The 10820-nt window shown below is 42.3% G+C and overlaps 1 protein-coding gene across 3 annotated transcripts in view; it reads right to left on the reverse strand.

The window, feature by feature from the left end:
- ARPP21 (cAMP regulated phosphoprotein 21) overlaps positions 1-10143 on the reverse strand; it is a 156411-nt gene extending 146268 nt beyond the window's left edge. The window contains exon 1 of one of the 3 annotated variants that reach the window (XM_039221924.1): positions 9924-10143. The gene's annotated coding sequence lies outside the window, so the exon portion shown is untranslated. Of the gene's footprint in view, positions 1-6535; positions 6565-7937; positions 7978-9923 lie in introns of those variants that run through there. The other 2 variants (XM_039221929.1, XM_039221930.1) reach the window with 2 other exon arrangements.
- Positions 10144-10820: the final 677 nt, after the last annotated feature.

The raw sequence follows: 10820 nt of genomic DNA on the forward strand, positions 1-10820 counted from the left end.
GGTTTTTTGGGGGGTTTTTTTGTTGTTTGTTTTTTTTTACAAATAGTTTATTGTCAAATTAGTTTCCACATAACACCCAGTGCTCATCCCCACAAGTGCCCTCCCCCATGCCCATCCCCCCTCCCCCCCACATCCATCAGCCCTCAGTTTTTGTCAGCATTCAAGAGTCTCTCATGGTTTGCCTCTCTCCCTTTCCCCCACCATTTCCGCCCTTCTTCTCCCCCTTGTTCCTCCGTCAAGTTCCTCTTAATCCTCCTATACGTGCAAACATATGATATTTGTCCTTCTCTGCCTGACTTATTTCGCTCAGCATAACACCCTCAAGGTCCATCCATGTTGCTACACATGGCCAGATTTCATTGTTTCTCATTGCCATGTAGTATTCCATGGTATAGATAAACCACATCTTCTTGATCCATTCATCTGTTGATGGACACTTAGGCTCTTTCCATGTTTTAGCTATTGCGGAGAGTGCTGCTATGAACATTGGGGTGCATGTGCTCCGAGAGCCCAACCACTCTTGAGAGCAGTTACAACTTCCCCTAAGAAGGCACATCCCTGTTCTCTTTTTTATTTTTACTTATGTATTTTTTTATTTTATTATTATTTTCTTATAGTTTATTGTCAAGTTGATTTACATATAACACCCAGTGCTCTTTCTTAGAAAGAGGAATGGATGTCAGGTCCACTTCAGCTGACACTGTAGGGGAAAGATACAATTAAAAGTTTACTTAGGGCTGATTTTAAGTCTGGAGTATTAGTTGCCATTGAAAATAGAACAATCAATTTTTAATTCAACACACTTGGATTAAAGATCTGCCAGACACAAACAAGAACTGCTAAGGACAGTGGAAAATGTAGTAGGAAATATGCTTTTGGGCCAAATTACTTTTTTGCTTAATGTGAGTTCAGTAGATGGCTCCTACCTAAGCATGTGCAGTATGTAGATGCTAGATACAGGTATAGATACAGATATACACTGATACATATATATGTATCATATATATGATATACAAAATATATAAGATACATCATATATATGATCTATATTGTGGACAAGAGATATAATATAGATATATATATATACACATGTGCATGTATGTATATATGTGTGTGTATCGTTACATATATATACACATACATACATATACATATATATGTATATATATAATCCGTCTACCCTTTCCTTTTCTCCAGCAAATATCACAATATCAAAGGATTCTAAATTTATCCTCAGACACCTGAGAAGTTTCATTGGACAACTTTCTGATTGTGTTATCCCTCAGAAGGACTGCTGATATTCAAATTATAATAGAAAACAAAACTCAATGATTTGACAAATGTATTGCTTTGCACAGCTCACCTTCTTCTGTGTTGAACACTACTTGTGGTTTCCCATTTCCTGCCAGGGGAACCAACCGATTAAACCCCTGTTTCGAGGGGGAGTTTCTCCCCTCCTCGGGCCACTTTCACACAAGTGCAGAAATGATTTATCTCAGCAAAAGTAAGAGCAGATGCTTTGAGGTCAGGGGCCAGATCAGCTGCTCAGCCCAAACAACTCACTAAGTGCTTAGGAACCAAAGTGTTCCGTGGGGCATCTGGGAGCCTATCAGCAAGCCCAAAGCGTTGCTTGCTTTAATGCCTCAAAGGCAGTTGAAAATATTTCTATCTCCCATGCCAGTTTGAGTCTGTCACTTCAAAGCTTTCACCCATTAACAGAAGATTTAAAGTTATTCCTTCATGGATCCCTTCCAATCCCTTCTTGCTCTATGATTCAGTTTTCAGCCACCATTTAATGCCACAATTAAACTGTTTTGAAGAAATAGTATCTGTGTGTTCACTTTGTAGACCCCTCTGCATTGGGCTGCCCCCTCCCTCAGAGGTAACAGCCTTGTTAAACATTACAAAGGGTACACTCCTAAAGGAGTCAGGACCTTGGCTTGGCCTTCCATATTTCATAGGCTATGGATAAAGAGTACAGCTTGTTTCCTGTTGTGACTGTCCAAAAGGTTATTCTCCAATTGTAACCATCAAAAATGTTACGGGGTAGAAAAAGAGACAGCTGTACTCTTATTAATTACTACCAACAAAAACAAATCTTCAGGTGAAGCTTGTCTCATTTAGGTAATCAGGTTAAATCTCTCTAGTTTTTATAGGAAAAATGATGGCTTTGGTGGGTCTGGAGGGCTCAGTTAGTTAAGCATCCAACTTCGGCTCAGGTCATGATATCACTGTCTGTGGGTTCGAGCCCCGCATCAGGCTCTGTGCTGACAACTTGGAGCCTGGAGCCTGCTTCAGATTCTGTGTCTCCCTCTCTGTTTTTAGTGAATAACGCCTCTGTGTCTGTGCGTGTACTTTGTGTCTGCTTCAATCCTTCAAGGTAGGACTGATCCTGCTTTATAAATGAGAAAACCGAGGCACTGAGAAATGAACTGAATTGTTAAGGCCCCATAACGAGTAATTTGTTTCTACTGGACGGCTGTTGCTACACAATTGTACCTGCAGAGGCAGCAGCAACGCATGGAGAGCCTTAGCGTCTTGGCCATCATCACACCCAGAAGCCGGAGCTCAGGGCTGGTTGTTCAGGTGCTAAATTGAGCATTTATAGAGGGACACTGTGGAGCGGTGAGATATGGATGCGAACCCCTAGACTCCTGTTTACAACTTTTGTTTTAATTCAAGTTTTGCGCATATCTGTACCCTGCAGAACACCGTGGAGTTCTGTCTTCATCGCGCACAGCATGTCACAGGCTCCGTCCCCCCCCCCCCCACCCTGCCATAAGCTCTAAGCACACCTCTGGTACACAAACTCTCTGTTAGTTTCAACCTGACTTTCAATCGGAAGCTTCAATGAATTCCAAACCTCTCTCTGTCAATATCCTAATATCATATCAGCTTCTGATATCATATCTGAGAAAAAACGCACACATTGTGATCCTTCATGAAATAAAATAATATCTCTCTTGGAGGGATATTTACATCCTTGTCCTAGAATATATTTAATTGTTTTAATATCTAAACGCTCACATTAACTATGATACCCTCTTACCTCTTGACGCTAAAGGGGGAAAAAAAAAACCACTAAAAACTAAGTGATCCATTGTTGTAGATGAAGACAATTATTATAATCATAGTTAAATAATAAATAAAGATGAAGGCATCCAGTTCAAGCATTTAACAGTGCTTGAGCAAATAGCAACCGCATGCACACAGGATGTGACTGCATGCCATATTATTTTATCTTTCCAGAACTCTGCTAGTGATTATGTGGAAATTTCAAGGTGGGAGAAAGGTTTCAATCTTCACAAAGGCATTAGGTACCAGGACCAAAGTTAAGTCATCACCAAAGTGAAAACAAAAAAGACTCATTAATACCAGAGAATTGTTTGCATGGGGTTTTTTAATTCATCTTTAGTGCTCTGCCGGTTTGACAGTTTCCTAAAATTCCTACAATACCTACATATCTAAGTCAACTTAAAAGAAACAAATATAAAACTATGTAATTTAAAAGTAGTGCCTTTCAAAGGATTACTGTGATCATTCCCACAAGCCAGAGAAAAGAAACAGGGTCACAAATATGGCTACAAAGTCCTGACAATTAATTAAGTTGGCAGACTTCAATAGCAATTTTAAGTCAACCAGGTGCTATGCTGGCTTAAAGAGTCACCATCTGACTCGAAACCTTCACCTTCTTTCTCTACACAAAGAAAATAAATAAAGTGCCGTATTTCCAATCAAAGTGCCTTTTTTTAACACTCTTAAAAAAAAGTTTAAAGATGAGTGAGTATTTGAAGCTTGCAAATGCTGTGGAAATCTTGATTCTGTCACACTCTCACATGGAATCTAGTTGGGTTTTTTTGTCCAAAAGCCCTTTAATGATTGAATTGTCAACTGCCAGCAATGCTGGGATTTCCACCAAAATTACATACATTTTAACAAGTCAAATGCTAAGTGTCAGTGCAGAGCATAGACGTTTTCTTATTAATAAATAGTAGAACTTTGTGTGAGGATTTTAGCTCGTGGTTCTGGCAACGTTTTAAATATAACTTTTTATAAGAGCTATAAAAGCAATTTGATAGCTAATTTAATAGCTATAAATCTATCAAGTTTCTGAGCAAATAACAGCTAAACAAGTGTGAGTGGTCCCAGAGTTCCACTGCGTTTCCGTGACCTTCCTTCATCCTCTTCTGACCCACTGCTTGATTCTCCAGATCTCTGCATCAGGGATGAGACCACCTGAGAGCAACTCAGGTTACCTGAACCATGAGGGGACAGCGAGGGCTCCTGGTTCACGCATCGAGGGAGAGTAGACTTGGATTTCTAGGACCCTAAAACTTTTGAAACTGATGCTCTATTTTGTTTGCTACAGACGTTGAAACATTTTACCTCAATTATTGGTGTTGCTTCATAATTTCAACTGGATCAAAATATGTCAAAATGTATATTTTTCCCTTTAAGTATGATGCTAGGGACTAGAATGTTCTGAAGTAAGTGTTATATCTTAGGCAATTAGAAGGAAAGCTGCTAAAGATCCGAGCACCATTCACCTGGTTTCCATTCCTTAGAGACCGTCTTCATTCTTATCTCAAGTATTTCGTGTGTGATAACAAATCCGCCGACGATAATACAAATGTAAGAGAATGTACATCCATTATTTAGATAATAAATAAACGTACTTTATTTGAACTAAACGTAGTTAAGAATTCACCAAGTTCTTCTTTTCGATGTCCCTATCACAAGGACTTACTTCCTCGTTTGTGTGGGCATCAGGAAGAGATTACTGGTTTATCTTGATAGATAGATAAGCTTTGTGAATGTATCTCAAAACTGCAGGAAAAAAATATTATATACTACACGATGTGGTTCTGGGTAGAAACATGAACCACAATAGGCCAAATAAATCTCAAGCTTTGTCAAAATATTTGAAATAAAAAGTGACGTAATGGTTTTGTTGTTAAAGATCTTGAATCCTTCCTTTAGATTAAAGCCATATTTTTTATTTTTGTTTCTCTTAAAAACAATGTTATTATTAAGCAGAAGTGATTTTGTTAACAAGAGCTCAATATTTTATGTGTCACACACAGTGAGTTTCTAATTTAAGAACTGTTGTGTCATTTTGATGGACGGTGAAATGTAAGAATGTGGTAAGAGGTCTGTTTCTAAAAGGGATAATTATGAGCGGAGCCCCCCCCCCACCTTCACCTGGAGAAGATGAAATTATTTTCTGTTGCTAGACAGAAGGACCAATTATAAAGTACATTACTTTAAAAATGCATAAATTTATTCTGAGTACGTGCCTTGAGTGAGACAGTTTTGGACGAATTCTTCCAACATTTTAATTGAATCGGAATTGCAATGTTATCCTAATAGTCATCACCTGATTATAACATAAAAAAACCTTACATAACCTATGGCATTGACATGTACATGAAGCAGGGAGTGTAGAAAACTGCCAGAAGAAATTTCCTTGGGAAAAGTGTGTAGAGGAATTCAAAATATTGATCTACCCCGGCCGTCCATAGTGATTAACACTCACTCCACCTGGTGACACTAAGCTCCTTGCTGGGAGGCAGGGAAAAGGACCATAACAGAGCGCTGAAAACTCATTTGGAAAGTAGAATCGATTTGGAGTATTCCTCTCAATCCTTTTGTGGTGGTTTCCCAATATGCTCTCCATTTTCCTGATATAATTATTTCAATTCACTTTTTGGCTTCCTTGCACAGCTATTTCCCATGGCGCAGAAATGTCCCAGTGATCTTAAGAGAAAGGTGTGTTCAAATGTTATACAGGCATTTTTTGCCTTCAGAAAACATCACCAGACTGCACAAGATTTGGAGCCCACAGGATAACAATGTTACCAAACATTAAAAACTGCTGAGTGAACTTGACACTCCATCTCAAAGCACTTTATTCTTTATCAAGAATACTCTATTTATGTATATAATTGAAACACTGTATCTCGGCTGATAACTAATCCCCATGGAAATGAAATTGTTGTGAAGCAAAAACAAGTAATAAATCCTGTGAACATCCAGGGCCAGGTTTAATCCAAAATGAGCAAAATTAATTTAGAGAAGGCACTACAAACATCAATTTATTAGAACTTGGCATAAATGTACCTTAAAGGAAAGTAACACTCACAAGCAAAGATAGCCTGAGAGAAACAAACCCAGTCACAAAGACATCTTGCTAATATTCTTTTTTCTCTCCAACAGTCCTTCAGCATTTACTTATGTCACAGCTTGAAAATTTCTCTATTTAATTCTAAATATTAGAATGGAAGATAAAAGAAAAAAAAGTCAGCAGACACAGAGAGCCTCTGCAATCACAGATTTCCTAAAAAATAAACGTCCTTTGTCTAAACACAGGAAATATGTATTCTATAAGTTCATCACTGACTTAAAATATGTCCAGAACTTTCCAGGTGACATAATGCCTCTCTAAGGAAGCCAATTCTTTTTCTGATTAGAAATGCACAAATTTCTAAACACGCTACCCCCGTGTGGTCCCAGTTAGGATGATGCCAGTACTTACCATTTGAAGACACGACTTTCACTGTCCACATCATTTCTAAACCCCAGATTCTTTCTTAACCTCGTCACAAAGCAGATCTGAATTGCGCTAACTTAGATGCAGACTGTTCATTTGCAATCTCCAGCTTTATGGACTTCAAACTGTCTCCCAATCCTAATGAGAATCCTCAGTTATATTCACTTCTGGCTACGCTGTACATTGGGCTGACTCATTCCACACTCTACTCATGTAGCTTATCATTATCTTGTCCACTGACAGAATTTACATTGAATGCAGATGAGAATGCCACTTGGTTTGAGACTCTTGAGAAAGGTATCAGCCCTGTGGTCCAAAGAGCATAGCCACTAAGGGAAATATTACAGCCAGCGTGGATTGTAATTTTCCCCTCTAAAAGTACAAAGTAGAAAGCTCAAACAACGGCAACTGATTAGAGCAACTCCTTACAATGCATTTCCCGTAGTCGTTTATTGGGGACGAGGGGATTATTCTTCATAGAAATGGACAAAATTTGGAATGACTCTGTACATTGCCCTAACAGCTTTATTTAACAATACTTACATAACTCACTCCCCCACTTAATAAAAACTTCTCACTTTTCCTTATGTTTATTAATTTTGAAATCACTGAGGCACTTGTCTAATTAGCCTCACTTCGAACAAAGATATAACTTGATCATAGCCAGTTGTTAATATGAAAATGAACAACAAAGACCTTGCTGATTGAACATTTTCACTGTCTACCTCAAGACAGGTGTTCCTCATTATACCAATGTCACAGACAGATGGCTTATGTTTTACGCACTGTAACATTAAGATATTTCCCCCCTCGTTATAACGTTCCAAAAGTGCTGCCTCTGCTATCTATAGTTTAAAAATATCTTACCTCCACGAAGATTACCTATTGTGCTTATCTCAAAGTAAGGAAGGAAAACAACTCGAATATTCTATCAAGTACAGCCAAAACTTCCTGCCTCAGTTGCCACAATTCTGGACCCAGATTCCAACTTTATGAAAGAAAAACAAAAATTCACAAGGCAGAGCTTCAACTTACAAGATCTTAGAAGGATGCTAGTTATTTTATGTCCCAAACATTTTACAAGCTCCAAACCTTTCACCAGGACAGAATTTTAGGAATCTAAAATTATTTCTGCACTTCTCACCATCCAAGAATCTGACAGCTCATATGAAAAACAGTATGTGTGCAGCAACTCCTTGGTTAGTCCCTCTTTTAAGTTTCCAGGCATTCTGGTGACTGAGGCTTCTTTCTAAGAATTATTGAAGAGGTTTATGAAAACACGTAGCAGACAATTCACGTGTACTTCCTCACTAAAAATCAACTGATTTCTGTTAGTACAGTAGATTAAGACTAATTAAAATGACCATATCCCACAGCCAGTCTGTACCTTTTCAAATATCCTTCTCTGGGATCCAAAACCACGCACGGTTCCACCTTCCATCCTGCTTCTTTTATTGCTGAGTGAGGCGTTCGCTACTTCATTAAATAGCATTAAAAATAGGCAGCACAGAATTCCTCAGCGGAGCATGCTCTAACAGGGCTAATACCACACTTCTTAACGTAACTATACTCAGCTGGGATCTAAGAGGGACAGTCACCGGAAGATCAGCAAATCTGCAAATCTAATAGCGCACACAAACCTGTCTGTCCGAGCTGAATAGCGCAAAAGAGAAACCGGCGGTGGTGAAATTAAGTCACCGAGAAGCTGAAAGCCCATTTTGAAAACTGTGTAAGTTTCTGTAAATATGCCTTACCTACACCAAGTATTCTGTTCAATGGGCAATCACCTCCAGCAACCGGACTATATTAATTATTATTTATCAAATAACACAAATCATGTCCAGAGAAATGCAGCCATATACGCATAGAGTCTGAATGTCTTAGAAACTGCATGTAAGCCAAATTATTTAAAACAAGCAAACAGTGTTAATAAGCAAGGACAGGAAGACGTTAGCCTTATGCATCTTTTGTGACAAAGCGTAGATATCCTTTAAAGAATGTACTAAACCGATTCGCCAGAAAATTTAAAAACATTCTGTTAGCTGAAGTGATAAAAAGAAGTAAAGGAATGTGATAAGAGAAGAAATGCCAGAGCAAACACAAATACATACCTTACAAATCCCATATAAACCTGAAATGAGCACACATAATTTCTCACGTGTGATCCACATTAGGTGTGCAGCAGAAGCAATTACTGCCAAGATAGTAGATTACTTGGCTATTCGAACAGAACGTAGCCAGAGCTCTTCCAAACGACCGTCTTCGGTGAAAATGACATTAACTAAATCCTATTAAGACATGCATGTCCCATGGTGACACAAATACAGAGGATCAAAGGAGTAGGTGCATTTATTTTTAAGTGAATGTCAAAGGTTTTCTAAGTTTCACCAGATGAAAAATGATTTCCTGTCATCTCCATTTCTGTTTCCTTAAAACAATCATAGCAATTTTGATCTCCAAAGTAGATAAGGAGGAGGTGGGAATCATTCGGAATCATTCAGCCCTTGAGAAAAATCTCGTGCAGATTCATTTCAACTTTGGTGAATGTCATTCTTTTGGGAGAGGCTACAGTGTCAGACCAACAGACTTTAAAAACCAGCAATCCAAAGGAATATCTGCCCTCTGAACACATTCTCAAGAAAATGATTTCTATCAGCCTTGCAATGTGCGTGCTAGCTTCCCAATCCTTTGTAACTTTCAACGCCTCCTTTGCTTTTCCTCTTAGACTTGGACTCTGCCTTATTTTGTATCTTCAGGAGGTGATCGAGTACAGAGCCTGAACAGCCCTCAGAAACCACATCCACTCCAGCTCCGTTTCCCTGCACACACACTGAGTCCACTTCCCTTCCTAAGAAACTTTCTAAATACCTGTCCTATTCAACGCAATTCCATCACCATCTACAACCGAGACGGAAGACACTGAATTCGGAGTCTGCAATGAAACACAGATTTCAAACCCCTAAAAATGACAACAATCTTCTCCCCCCACCTCAATCCCTTGGGAGCCGGGACCCCAAGTCCGGCAAGAACAACAAACTGATCTCAACTTTTCTGCCTCTTGCAGAAGAGGGTCCCAAACTTTCCACCAGGAAACCTGCATCAATCAGTGTAGACTCCTCCGTGAAAAGAACGGCCCCACTCTGCTCCCTTCCAGCCGTCCGTGTCTGCCTCATCTGGGGGAGGGGGGTGTACCCCACCTTTGATGAAACATAAAAACGCAAGACGTGTGTAACATCAACAGTTTTCTACAAACACGAAGGAGAAAAGGAAAAGACGAGACACAATTCTAAAGAAAAGCACAGATAAACGGCAGAAAGGGGAGGGGGGATCACAAAAGACGTGCAAGTTCACGTCGGAAGACCGTGATCATTACCTTGGCGAACAGCGCGTCTCCCCCCAGCGTCCTGGTTCCTTGCTCGATCTGATTTAGTTTTTGGCTTTTATTGATATTGTTTCTCAATGATTGAATTGGCTGGATTTGTTTGCTTTGGCTCGGCGGTTTTGCTTTTGGGTTTTTGGGGGATTTTTTTTTTCGGTCGGTTTATTTAACTGCTAGGAAAACGGGCTCTCCGTGCGCAGCGCCGGAGCCCGGGCGCCGGCGCAGCGGCGGCGGCTGCGGCCGCGCTCGGGGCGCGGACGGCTCCCCCGCCTCCGGCCGGCCGGTCGGTCCCCGCGCACGTCCGTGTGCCGCCGGCCGCCGCTCAGCCCCGCAGCCCCGCGCTCCGTCCCTCGGCGAGTCAGCGACGCGGGGCCCCCGCTCCCGTCTTCCGCGCGCGCATCGCGGTCCGGCTGCCGCTCGCGCCCCGGCCGCTCCCCGCACCGCGCGGGCGTCGGGAGGAGGGCGCGCCCGCTGCGCCCGCTCGCTCTGCGGCTCCCGCTCCCGCTCCCGCTCCGCTCGGCGCTCTGCGCCCCGGACTGAGCCGCCGCACTGCTCCCGCCGGCCCGCGGCTCCGTCACGCTGGTCCCACCCCGAGCCAGCCAGCCCCGGCCCGTCCCTCCGGCCCGCGCCCCTGCCTCCCCGCCTCCGCCGGCCCTGCCCTCCCACGCACCCGGCTCCTCCCCGCAGCCCCGGCCGCGTGCGCCCCCGCCCCCACCCGGGCCGCCACACCCCGGAGGCGGCGGCCGCCGGGCCCGGCCGAGGCGCCGCGCGGGCACCTGCGGGTGCGCCCCGCGCCCCCCGCCGCCCCCGCCGCCCCCCGCCGGGCGCGCGGCCGCAGACAAAGCGCCGAGCCCCGCGCGGCCGCTCGCGCGTCGTGAGTCCCGGGGGAGC

Source organism: Hyaena hyaena, unplaced genomic scaffold, assembly GCF_003009895.1.
Source record: "Hyaena hyaena isolate Hyena2069 unplaced genomic scaffold, ASM300989v1 scaffold_1033, whole genome shotgun sequence".
In the NCBI taxonomy this organism is placed as follows: Eukaryota; Metazoa; Chordata; class Mammalia; order Carnivora; family Hyaenidae; genus Hyaena; species Hyaena hyaena.